At 39.2% G+C, this 14,174-nt stretch overlaps 1 protein-coding gene across 4 annotated transcripts in view; it reads left to right on the top strand.

Moving 5' to 3' along the window:
- Positions 1–14,174, top strand: part of Psd3 (pleckstrin and Sec7 domain containing 3) — a 515,401-nt gene that overhangs the window by 46,026 nt on the left and 455,201 nt on the right. The window lies entirely within an intron of this gene.

Raw genomic sequence — 14,174 nt, 5'->3', positions numbered from 1 at the left:
TACTTAATTTTAAAATGAGTAATAGTCTGAACAGACAGTTCCTGAAAGAAAGTATACAAATGACATTTACATGAAAAAAAAATGCTGAACATCATGAATCATTGGTGAAATAGAAATCAAAATTAAAATGGCATACCATCTTACTTCTCTAACAATGACTATTATCCAAAAGACCAATGATAACAGAAGCATTGCTCACTACGTGGTGGGAAAGAGGGAACCTGCATACCGCTGGCTTATAATGTAAATTACTCTAGTCATTATGGCCATTATGTAAAATGGTATGGAGATTCTTCAAAACAGTAAAGCGAGAAGTACCACATGATTTAGAAATCCCCCAGCAGTGTATATAACCTAAGGAAATGAAATCAATAAGTCAAAGAGACAGCTGCACTGCCATGCTCATGCCAGCTTAACTCATAACAGCCATGGCATGGAGACAACCCGTGTGTGACACCTGATGAACGAGGCATAAGACTGCAGTGCATACACACAGTAGAATGCTAGTCAGCACAAGCAGACTGAAATCCTGTCATCTGCAGAAAGACGTATGGAAATGGAAATCCTTCTATGGCGTGAAATGACTCAAACTGAAAGACAAGTGCTGTGTGAAACCATGTGCTTGTGAAACCTAAAAAAGTTCATCTTATCAGAGTTGACAGTTGAATGCTGGCCATGGGAGGCTGGGAGAGTAAAGACGCAGGAGTGGTGGAAATGTAACCAATGCCTACTAATCCACATTTTGGCAGTGGCAGGATACGCTATCATGTCTGACAGTGACTGTAGGCAACAATAGCACACTATACATTCCAAAAAGAAGAAGGAAGAATTCTGAAATTGCCCATCGGAAAAAATTCTGTAAGCTTGAGGAGACAGAAATGTACATTCTAGCAATATATTATGCATTCTATACACATAACAAAACATACAACATACAATGTTTATTTTCTTAAATGTAAGTTTAAGTTTTTAAATACTGTATTTTTTTTATTAAAGTATGGAGAAGTCAGGCAAAGTGACTTTCCTGTCAGCAAATATGGCACCTACCTTCGTTTGCATTCTATTGGCAATGTTTGACACTTCGCTAAGATGGGGTTGGGAGTTGCCAACATTGACTGTGTGTTCTGTGTGCAAGAATCAGAGAGGACAAAGAACAGACACTAGCATTACTTTACAAACTGGGGTCTGTTGAGCTTTTGGGTTTCCTCTTCTGACAGCTGATTATACATTTTTCTTTTCTTTAGTTTGTCCTTTTTTTCTGTTGATTTGTAAAGATGAACTAATGAAAACTTAGAGTCTTAACTATGTGAAATAAAATATATACTCTAGATTTGCATATTTATACAATAAATTTGATTATTCAACATGTGCTATCATACACGTCTAAACAAAGCTTTTAAAAGTATTCTAAAGGTGGTTTATTTAAATCATATCACATTTTTGTAAATTCAATTTCCCTTTATAAATACTGAATACCTATTCTGTTTTATCTTTTTGAAATATGAAACCCCACCTATTAATTTCATGAAAAATTAGACAGACCTTTATATTATATTGATTTCTAAAAATTACTGGGGATGTGGGAAGTTCTTTAGGCTAATGTAAATTACTTAAAAGTAAAACTTAGAGAAGAGTCTGCTTCTTAGATCCAACTGCGGCCAAAGGGGAATCCAAGCACTGATATGACCTTGTGGGAATTCTCTTGGTCATTAAGTTTCAATGTTTTCTCCTGTCCAGGTGGTATTATTTCTGATAACTAGTTAGAGATTGTTCTGAAGAGTGAGCAAAGTAACCTGAAGAGAACACTTGATAATGTAAAGTTCGTGTCATTATGAAATGAGACATGCAAATACTATTTTAAATAGTATTTAAAATACTATTTAAAATATGGGAAAATGCAAATACTATTTGAAGAACTCATATAGGTGTCACTAGAAGTAGCTTAATCTTGCCTCCAGTTCCATGGACATATTCAGCCTACTGCCTTCGCAGATACTGCTCTCTCTGTTCCAAGTACTGCTCTTCCACAATCACTACCATCTGTGTGCATGAACACACACACGTGCACATAGACATGTGCGTGGGTGTGGGTGGACTAGCTAACATGTGCCCAACCACAGCTATGAGTCAAGGCTTTTCTGGGCTTGTGTTTACATTGAGTTGCTCTATTCCTCACAGCAACCCAGGGCCTGGCTTTCCAGCCCAATGCCAAGCGGCTCTGGGAGAAGCTACCTAAGTTCAAGTTGTGCTTTGGAGTTTTCTTTCTGTCTGTCTTTCAGAACAGGATAGGTTGTATTCACCTCTGTCAACACTGTATCTTTCTTCATCTCCGGCAACTGTGCATCCTGCCTGACCCACACAGTCAACATCTGACACAATTAGTTGGCAGGAGTACAGGGCTGTGTCCCCAGCGACCTCAGCTCTTCAGTACCTCACCAGGACATCTCGGCCCTCTGTGGGGGATCCTAAGGTTTGGCCACGAAGAAAAAAAGACAGGGGTGTGAAGAGGCAAGTGAAAGAACAGGCTAGGGTATGGTTTTAGCTTTATTAGAATTTTAACAATGTGTTGAAGAAATGAGTCTTTTGTTAAGAATACAGATGTCATTATTTTATTCATACAAGGGAACCTTAGCTTTTAAAAGCAGCTTCTTGATGGCTACTTTTTACTCTGCAGTTCAAACCTGCAGCTGATTGGAATGCAGCCTCAGAAAGGAACTGAGCTGGGTGAGGAAGGTGGAAGAATCAGATGGATTCCAGGCTTGACCCTTCCTTCCCCTTTCTCAGGCTGGAGTTAATATTAACTTATTTAATAAGCAGCTATGACTACTGTATGCCAGGATACTCTAGTTGCTGAGATGTGGCAGAAACCGAGACAAGTGAGGTCCTGTTCTCCTGGAGCTTAAATGAAGACTCTAGATAATAAAATCATGTACAGAACAATTGACAAATAAATAGGAATGCGGTAAATGTCATAAAAGTATGTACAGAGTGTCATGTAAGTCACTGTTGTCTAAAGTTCCTTCAGAAAACAGCATAGGATAGCAATCAGCTGTCTCCTTCCAAAATTCATGTTGACGTATTAATCCCAACATGACCGACCATATTAATGGATGAATACCTGAAGGGTCGTCAGATCATGGGGGTGGAGCCCTCATGGATGGGATTGGTGCCAGTTTTAAGAATGGCAACAGAGAGCACGGTAGCCTCTCACACTGTGCGCTGGCTCAGTGAGACTACACCCATCCATGAGAGGTCGGCTCTTCACCTGACAGTGAATATCCCGATCTTGAATTCCCAGGCTTCAGAATAAACCGTGAAGAGTAAATTCTCATGGTTTATACGTTTATCTGGCATCATTTTGTGGCAGCCCAGTTGAACTCAGACATAAGCTGAGATCTGAGTTAAGCAGCAAGCGAACATCAAGCAAAAGGCTCAGAGGAGACTAAAAGTGGACACAGGAAAGGGGCAGGTAACCTGGAGTATGGTGGATAAGAATACAGGACTGGAAAATACATGAAGTGGCTAAAGCCAGATCACGCGAGATCACACAGACCTCCATGGGGCCAGGCAAAGAACCTTAGGTTCTAAGTGCAAGGTTTTAGTTCAGAGAAGGGTCCACTTTGGGGAGCCTTTGGGACAATGGACAGCCATGGCTGCCAGAATCAGGCAACTACAAGATTTAGGAAGTCTGTGTGGGTTGGTTCCTGGACCAGCTGTTTGAAAGTAGAGAGCAGATAGAGAAGAGAAAGGATCCCATACAGAAACAGTATCCAACTGCCGAGAACCAGGCTGCAAATACGACTGACTCAGTGAAGATTTCATTTGACAGAAATAAAATTCTCTGGCAGCGTGAAACCGGCCCTGAGTCCTGATGAAGAATGAGCTGGGTTACTGCAGTTCCATAGAAACCTGTGTACCTGGGACCCAGCTATGCCCCCAACATCCCATGGTGCAAACTTGGAGCAGCAAACCAGCTCCAGAACCCGCACGCACAAACCTTCTCCAAGTTCTAGTTCCATGTGCAAATCCTCACCAGTATGAGCCCCAGTCAGTAGGCGTGCTGGGGGACAGGGTAGCAAGATAATGCTGGGTCACGCGAGGAATGACAACGCGCGTGGGAAGAATCCTGCTTTTGATAGTTGAGGATCAAATTCAGAACTCTGTACATTTGGGTCTGGATGCTATTAAGTCTTTAACATTTTTCTGTAAATTTAAAGCGAGCCCCGATGAGGGAGCACACATAGAGATTCACTATAGATAAGACTAGTTTGTGGATTCCACGGGCAGGTATGCCCTAAGTTAAGTGAAATATGAACTGAGGTTTTTATGCTAACAACATCTCAGAAAATCAGAACGTGCCCATGCTTCAACAGCAGTGCCATGTATAATTACATTGTCTTTAATTTTTGTTGTAAGTAAAACACCGGTCGCTAGACAGCCCCAAAGCCCACATGCTTCATCAGGGACCACCCTGCCTCCTAAGTAAACGTGTGCTTAAATTTTTATTAACTGTAGGAAAATTGAGCCACAATTATAAGTTGAAATGAAGCATATTTCAGGGAGATGTTAGTAATATTACATAAAAAATGTATATAGCTGCTGACTTGAAACCATATAGGTACATCGTTGACTGGCCAGTATATGCAGTATTTCCTATGGAAAGGTAAACACTGAGAGCATGGCTATTTTCTTAGAAGTGTTTGTTTCTTGGTGTCCTTGTGTGCATAGTGCACATACATGATCTCATTCTCCTTCTGTTCGTTACCTGTTTGTATATAAACAGAGGAGCTGAAGGACCGTATGGGCATATGTTCTGCCTAGTGTGCATCATCTGGATTGCAATAGCTCTCCCACTAATGTGTCTTCTTTACTCATAGAACTCATATAATCACATTTGAACTTCTTTCGCTTTTCCTGCAGAACAAGGGCAATAACAAACTATCTAAACTAACTGCTTGGTCCATAGATAGCCAGGCAGTTGTGCAGAAAAGGAAATCGAGATTAAGGCAGCTGCTCTAGGCCACCCAGCTAATGTCTGTTATACACAGTAAAGCCAGAACCTGAATTATCTTCTATTACTATCAGTTTCTCCAAAATGGAGCTTCCCATGAAAGCAAGTGTCAAGCCAGTGCGTGTTCAGAGTTAGGGGCATCTGTATGTTGGTTCCTGTTGCTCCATGCATTTCCAAACAACCAATGAATGGGGTGGAATAAGAAATGACCCCTGCAGATGGTATGTGCTGTTTTTAACTGCCCGTTGTGTGAGGAACTGAGAAAAGACAGCTAAAACAAAACACGGTGGCTTGACCCTGAGTAAGCACCACCTGGAGGAAGTACAGCCTCGCTTCTTATACAGCCTCACCTGTGGCAACACTCTACCCAGCTCCCGAATAACTATGCCACTTTCTGCCTGACCTCTTCTGTTCAAATATGTCTGTTCCATCCCTCCCGTCTGCTCACACTCTGAGCCTTGACTCAGGATGGCAAGCAGGATGGAGTAAAAGAGAGAAGATGCAAAGATGACCTTTCCCAGGTGGGTTCTTAAATGTGGAAATAGCCATGGACATTGCAGCTCATTTTAGTGGTGCACATACGTGTGTGTGTGTGTGTGTGTGTGTGTGTTGACAGAAAGGGTATCCGATCTTAATGACGGCTGAACCACTGAACTGTTTTTTCTGAACTACGGATGAGGTTTCCTGAATGGAATAGTAGCAATCTCTTCTACCATGAAATGATCCAGTCCCAGAAAAATCTATGGTGAGTCTAGAAAGCCTGAACAAATATAAAACAGACATTGATTTAATGTAGGTGTTGGAACTGTACAGGGAACAAGGAAACATGCAAGGTTTGGTGAAAGCAGTGCTGTCTCTTGAGAGGAAGAAGCAAAGGAGTTAACAGAACAAAAATTGGGAGCCACACACCAGTATCCTAGCCACCAGGGAGGCTAAGTCAGGGCAGGGGCATCAACTAAACTTGGGATTTGGGGCTAACTGGGATAGTATAGCAAATCTCTTTCTTAAAAGAAAAGAATCCAGCCAAAATGGGCCATGAAGCTATCATGTTCCTAGTGAAGATGGAGGGTCCCAGACAATCATCAGCTTTATATTGTTTACTTACAGATAAATTATATATCTCTCCATCATTACACACAAGAATTTACCTGAAGTGTTCAGTCATGGTATTACACCCATCAATCATCATGAATTACTGAATTATTGAATTACTCCTTAACAACCTTCTGTTTATGGTGCTATTGGGGAGCAGAGTGACAAACATGGCTAAAATAACGATGTTAAGATTGGCAAGGGAAGAAGAGGAGGACTGGAAACCTTAAGAACTGACTGTATCCTGCAGTGAGGCTTAGAGAACAAAAAAACCTTTATAGGTTGGGGCTCTCTGTGCCTTACGTGCTTGCTAAACAGGAGAGTAGTTGCAGACTTATCCCCATGTGGTATTTTCATAAGCAGATTCAGGGTGTTGATGGGTTGAGTCAGTGGGTGAGTCACACCCCACTCCACCCAGAAATAAAGCCACAATGGAGTGTTTCAGAAGACAGGTGTGAGTCATGCTGGAGCATTGATCCACACTGTGACATCACCACTACGGCCTGTTATGGGGCCACAGAGTGGCTGAAAAAGTAGTGGTTGCATCTGCACTCAATTGAGTTCTGTTACGTTAATCATAGCAAGGTCAACATCTGCTATTTGCTTCTTGACTCACCAGTAATCTTGAAAATGAATGTGGAAGGCTTTGGTCATAGAAAGCTGGATTCTGATTAAATTTTGTTTAGCGTGTGTTTGTGGACACCAGTGTCTTATGGGGGTTCTCAGACATAGCAATTACAGTTAAGAATCATAACAGTAAATATCCTTTTAAAAAGTGTCTTATGATTAGTCATAACATTCATACATATGTACACACAGTGTGTTTTATATACACAAAACTGTTCACTGCAGTATATTTCTTGAAATAATAAATATCCAATAATGAATGGTCAATTGTTGGGTATTAATTTAATTAGATCATATTCTATCTATATAATAAGATGTATGGAACTATGAACAAGGAAAAAGGAATAGACAAACAAATGCATATATATACACACACATATATATACATACACATGGACAAATATATATTTACATATGAAATGAAAGAAAGGAGTGAATAAAAATGAATGAAAGAAAGCAGTGTTACAAATAACTATATAGCTGGATACTTTGGTGGTTTAAATGTGAATGACCCTCATAGGTTCCTGTATTTGAAATCACTTCCCAAGTTGGTGAAACTGTTTGGAAAGGATTAGAAGGTGTGGCCTTATTGAAGGAAGTATTCCACTTTGAGATTTCAAAAAGCTCATGTCATTCCTAGAGCGCACTCTCTCTCCCTCTCTGTCTCTCTCTCTGTCTGCTCTCCCAACCGTGTATGTGTGTGTGTGTGTGTGTGTGTGTGTGTGTGTGTGTGCGTGCACCTCATGGTTATGGATCAAGATATGAGCTCTCATATATTCCTTTCTTCTATTATCATGGGCTCTAACCCTCTTAAATATTAAATCAAACCAAATGCTTCTTTTTTTAAGTTACCTTGTTCACAATATTTTGTCACAGTAATAGAAAACTAACCATGACACGCACTTGGTGTACAAAGGACACATGGGCTGGTAAGCTGGCTCAGTGAGTAAAGGTACCTGCCACCAAGCCTGATGGCCCGAGTTTAATACAAAAGGGCAACAAGGTGAAAGGATACAACAGATTTCTGCATGTTGTTCTCTGACTTCCACACCCATGCTGTGGCACGAGTGTCCAACATAGCAAATAAGTGAATGTAAAACAATTTTTAAATAATTTTTTATAAATATATTAAGATGTATTTATATTAAGTTTTACACGGAATTTTTGAAAACTGGGTGCAGTATTTTGAAAATCAAGGGCTTGTGGCGATGTGGTGGAAAAGTAAGAATTGGTTTGTTAATGGTAGCTTTGTGCTTGCTGTGACTTTTAAGTATGTTAAGCACTAAAGAAAAGCGCACACATTCATTCAAGTATTCAAGTATTCAGAGATCAAGTCAATCACCACATCACTGCTTGCTGAAAATCTTCCAAAATGCCTCCAAGTTTCCATGGATAAGGATTCTAGTGCCCTGAAGCAATTTCGTTGTTAATGTTTTCATCCTGCCATGTTTTCTCCTTAACACCATTTTCAGAGTTCAGAGGCATCCTCTTCCTAGATATGTCCTCTCTTCATTCGGGTGCTCATTGATCTAATCATAAAAGGAAGCCATTAGAGGCGCCCTATGCCAGATGTTAGTCATGCTTGATAAATTACATGCCCAGGGGAATGTGAAAAGCACATCCATAAAAATAGAATGTAATTCACATTGATTAAAACAGCATGTGCCAGGCAGCGCTTTTTACGGAAGATGAGAAGTGGCCTTAAGTATCAAGAAACTCAACAACTGAGTGTAGGAGATGAATGGGGCCCTGTGACTTTCAATGGCTCAGCGGAATTTCTTTGATTGTTTATTTTGTAGTAGGTGGTGTGTTGAGAATTAGCAAGACAACCATGTGGTAAAAGAATAAATTGGCTCATAATTACAAAGCAGTGCCCAACATGCTATAGTAAAAGCAAAGAGGGAAATGCATTTAAGCAAGTAAAGAGGAAAAGAAGCCCTCGAATAAGCACATATAAAACAGGACACATTGATGGAAGAAATCACGATTTAGGGAAAGGCAGGTGTTCTTTGCCCCTGTTTGAAAAGACCCAGATGTCAAATTGCACTCTATAACTTAATTTTAAAATCTAATAAGCCTTAAAGCTTAATACATACCATGTTCAAAGTTAAGCATCTTATTCTTCCAGCCTTTCCCCCATGGGCTTTGGGATCCTCAATCTTTTTGCCTCTTTTCTTCAGTTCTAAAAATAACTCATAAGTTTTCCTTAGGACAAATACTGAGAAGCTATGGTGTGTGTGTGTGTGTGGTGTGTGTGTGTGTGTGTGTGTGTGTGTGTGATGTATATACATACATGTGTATGTGTGGGCTCACACCCTGATGCTTACACATGGGGATGCTAGAGAAGAACACTGGATGTTCTCTTTCATTCTCAACATTAATATTTTGAGACAGGGCCTCTCACTAAACCTGGAGCTGTGTACTGGCTAGATTGGTTGGATAGCAACCTCCACTATGCTCCTAGGTCTCATGCTCCATCTCTATGTTGGGCTTCAGGCATACATGGCTATACCTGGATGTTTACATGATTACTGGTGATCAGAACTCAAATCTTCATGATTGCAAAGCAAGTACTCACCACTGAGCTCTCTCTAATCCCTAGAAGCCACTGCAGATGGTAGAACAAATGTTTCCTCCATGCTATCCTAGGGAGATTATTTCTCCATCTTTGGTCCAGAAAACTAAAGGATTATATTGTGCTACACAGGGTAACTGGTATTAATTTAAGGACTTTGTTTTTGAGTGAACTTGTTTACAGGTATAGTTTTTAGTTCTACTAAGACTTGTTTGTTTATAATATCTAAAGTATCAGCCAATGTCCCTGGCTCTGCTAAACCAAGCCCCATGGATCCTCCACAGTCTCAGTGTCTTTTGGATTTCTCCCTAGCCCAACCCATCATGCTCTCTTGCACTTCTACTCTAATCTATTCTCTGCTTAGCAGACAATGATCATTTATACTACAAGATGGATCATATAGTCCTTCAGTATGAAATCAGTAAGTGCCCCCAGTTCACTCTGATGATGGGGGGGGGGGGTTACATGTTATGGCACATCCCCTGCCTCATCCTGCCCCTGGTCCTCTTTCTTCTTCTCAGCACTACTTCTGCTCCCAAAATGGCTTACTTTTCCTCTGGCCTCTACCAAATGTGCTTGTTTCCACCAGCCTCAAACTTTGATTCACTGATCTTTCTTGGTAACATTATCAAATAATGATGTCCCCTCTTATACCCTATTTCTGCTCTTCTTTCTCTCATCTCATGCACCCCTGTCAAATGCATAGCATGGCTAACATATGATTTGGATCGTTATCTGATACCGACAACCCATCCTCATAATATGAGCTCCAACATGGCTGGAGGTGGTGGTGGTGGGGAGTGGTTGCTTTGCTTCTTCTTGGTTGTAACACCTGAATCTATAAAAGCACTCAGAATATTGTATATATTCAATGCATATTTATGGATTATCTATCTCTCAGCAGTCATTGACTGTGGTTCATGGAGGGGTAGCACCTTCTGAAAATATCCACAGTAGTATTGACATATTAGCTGGTATTGTAATTATGCAGGTCTTCTTTAGGTGGCCATACTGTTAAGATTCCCTCTCATATATAGAAGACACTGTCTCATAGCAGATGTCTGGTTCTCTTACCATCTTTCTACCCACCTCTACTGCACTATTTTCTGGACCATAGATGTAGGTGTCACATTGTAGATGTATCACATTGGGGTTCTGTGTATTCTGACCAGTTCATTGTTCTCTGCATTTTGACTAGTTGTGTATTCTGTAATCATCTCCATCTACTGCAGGAAAGTTTGTGATGAGGGGTGAGAGCTGAATTTACCTGTAGGTTGGGGGAGAAGAGAGATCTCACCACTGTCCATTTTTTAAGCCAGTATAATTACTAACTGCATCCTTATGCTCACACATAATAGGAATTTTTTTCTAATGAAAGAAATCAAAGAGGTTCAAAATAGAGAGAGGTCAGGCCCATGGGTAGGATGATTCAGTATGGTTATGATATCATATCTTCCCAGTGGGTTCTATGGAGTCAGTGCAACTTAATCAAAATCACAGAAAAGTATTTTGTAAACATTAATAAAATAAATTCTGAGTTTACATGGAGTGGCAGAAGACTTGGGATAACTACCACAATAATAAGAGAATGATCCTTGAGGGATGATGATAGTCAACCTCAAGACTAGGAAGTTTTGGAATAATACTAGACAAATCATCAGTAGAATGGAAGAGAAAATCCAGAAATTAGCCCAGATAAATAAAGTAAACTGATTGCCAACAAAGGAACAAAGACTGAAGAGAGTATCATCTTTTCAGCAGATGGTACTGAAACTACCAGACATTTGCGTGCAAAAAAAATGTAGAGATAGCTCTTATGTCATAAAAATTAACTCCAGTTGGATACAAATCCAAATATAAACTACAAATGTATAAAACTCTAACATATGAGGAAAAACCAAGTGACCTTGCATGTGTTGATGAAAATTAAAAACTTCTGTTCTGTTGAAGTGTTAAGAGAATTAAAAGACATTCCACACATTTGCAGAAATATGAAATTTGCATCCAAATCATACAAAGAAATCTTAAAGCTAACTTCAAATGAAAAAATTATAAAAGCAGGTTGAAAGATCTTAACAGATTCTCATCAGAGACAGTGTACAAGTTACAAATAAGATATGGAAAAATACTCAATATATGTCATCAGGGAATTGCAAATTAAAAGAGACCATACAACTATTAGGGCAGTTAAAATCCAAACACTGACAACTCAAGTGCTAGCAAGGACAGGGGCTAACAAAAGCACTCATTCATTACTGGTAGAAATGCAAAATAATACAGCAGCTTTGAAAGACATTTTGAAAGTTTCTTATAAAACTAAAAATAGTCTTAGCATATGATATATGTTCCTTGTTACTTTTCCAAATGAGTTGACATTTTTGACCATGACAACTTTATTTATATTTTCCAAAATGTGAAATCAAAATGATACCCTTCAATAAGTGAATGGATATAGTAGAATAGTATTTAGTGACAAGAATAAATGAGCCATCAATCAGGTCACCAAATAAGATTAGACAGCCTTAAATGTATTTTGGTGAGTGAAAAAAATCTAGAAAGAATACATATTTTGATTTCAATTGAATAGAATTATTGAATAGGTAAAATTACAGATGTAAGAAAATGATCCTTGTATGTTAGAGGTTGATGGGGTGTGAAGCTGAGCAGAGGGAAGGGAAGGAATTTTTAGGGCAGTAAACTATTTGGTACAGTGCTATTATCACCAAAGAAACTGATCAAACAGGGCATAAGCACGTATCATAATACATTTGTCTATATGCAAAAATAAGCACAAAAAGTTAAGCTACTGTCAATTATAGGTTTTAGCTAACAATAACATATCAATATTGGTTCATCAGCCTAACATAGGTACCACATGACTGTAAGATGTTAGTAGTAGGAAACAATATGGGCTATATGAGAAATAACTTTCTGCTAAATTTTTCTATAAAAGATCTCTAAACATCAGTCTATTACACCTGCAGTATTTTCTATTAATTTCATTAGCATGTATCAGCTATGTTACTAAGTTTTCTCTGTGATATCTCAACAAATGTATACTGCACACCTCTCATCAAATCCGGCACATATATACATATACACATACATACATACATACATACATACATACATACATACATACTCTATCTCCACACTCCCCAACCTTAAGTAATCAGCAATCAGTATTCTAAATTCAGGTCAGCTTTATTTAGCTTCCATATATGAAAAAGAACATATGGTTCATGTCTTTCTGTTTTCTGTTCCTTGCTTATTTTACTTTAACATAGTATTCTCCTATTCTATCCATTTTCTGAAAATAGCAGGGTTCCTCGAATGTGGGCCAAGATATGAAGAAAAGGGGACTCTCATACATGGTTGTCATGAAGAACAGAATGAAAGTTCCACAATCAAACTACAAATAGATATACCATATGATCCAAAAATCCCACTTCTAGTTTTAAATCTTATATAAATTATATTATATATAAATATTATCCAACCAAAGGAAATGCAATTCACATAATGAAGAGATGCTCTATGATAACACTGTTTATAATAGCTAAGATGAATAGAATCGGTTTAGGTACCAATCATTGTCCAAGGAGATACAAAAGCTGTGGTGCACAGCAACTAGTGAGATGTGCAACAAGTAAAGAAAACATGATGTATATACAGATGTAATGTTATTCAGTCACAAAGTCTATCGATTTAAAAAAAAATAACTAGGAAGCCGCTAACTTATTGGTATCTTTAGGATCAGAGAGTACCTGTGTGGCTGTACAAGGTGGGTAAATTAAGAGCAAAATTTAATATACTTAAAAGACTAGACAGGACCAAATTATGGAGAGTTATGTGAGCCAGAGGAAGGAGTTCTGATTTTATTCTGTATATTATGGGATGTTTCTAGGACCATCTGAATGCAAAAATTCTCTTCAGGTTAAATTGAAGAATAAATAACTCCTGTAGTGGAAGATGGGAGACTTCTAACAGGTTGTTGGTTGCACATGTATCAAAATCCAGCCTATATCCATGTTACTTGCAGCATTTATGATAGCTATTTGTTGTATAAGTCTGCTTCCAATCTCAGCTGCTTTCAGCAGGGAAAATCTGAATTCCTTTTGTCCTTATTAAGTCTGAGATGCCTATTAAACTTCCAAATAAGATGTCATTCTTACTGATCTCAGAAAGGATGCTACTAACATATAAACAATGACAATGGGGTAGTTTCCATAAGGAAGAAGTTACAAACTAAGTTTTTAAGACAATGAATTTGAGATGTTTGAGAGAGCTGAACAGAGTTGTTGCGAATGCAGTTGGGGATCTCAGTCTGGAACTGACAAGAGAAAGTTAGGTCTGAAGATAGTATGTGCAGGTTTATATTATTTTAGACACAGTTGTGCACCACTGGGATGCCAGAGCACCTATGTGTGCTGCTCAGGGGAGATGAAATGCAGTCTAAGAGAGGGCTCCCAGCTGGTGTTTCCTTGGGTGAGAAACAGCAGAGGCTGGGACAGCGGCTGTGGTTCTCAAACTCCTGTGTACCCAGACATCACCAGGAGTTAGGAATGGGAGTCCACAAGCCTGCAATGAGCCTGGGACAGGGGAAATCTGGTTTAGCTTTAAGTGAGTGCCAGGAATATAAAGAGGCTTCTAAGGGAGACTTAGGCACAGCTCTGTATGAAAAATGCACCCCCACCCCACAGTGGTTTTTGATAAAGGAGGTAGTCCCTGTTTGCCCAAACTATTTTATTTATGGCAGATGGGGATGCATAGGTCTTACTCAGGGTGAACCAGAGATTAAATACCTTTTGCAGGAATGGATGCCCAGGACAGGAAGCTCACTGACTAAATATTCAGGGCCTATCTAGA

Source organism: Arvicanthis niloticus, chromosome 16 (genome assembly GCF_011762505.2).
Source record: "Arvicanthis niloticus isolate mArvNil1 chromosome 16, mArvNil1.pat.X, whole genome shotgun sequence".
In the NCBI taxonomy this organism is placed as follows: Eukaryota; Metazoa; Chordata; class Mammalia; order Rodentia; family Muridae; genus Arvicanthis; species Arvicanthis niloticus.
This window is presented reverse-complemented; position numbering and strand designations above follow the sequence as displayed.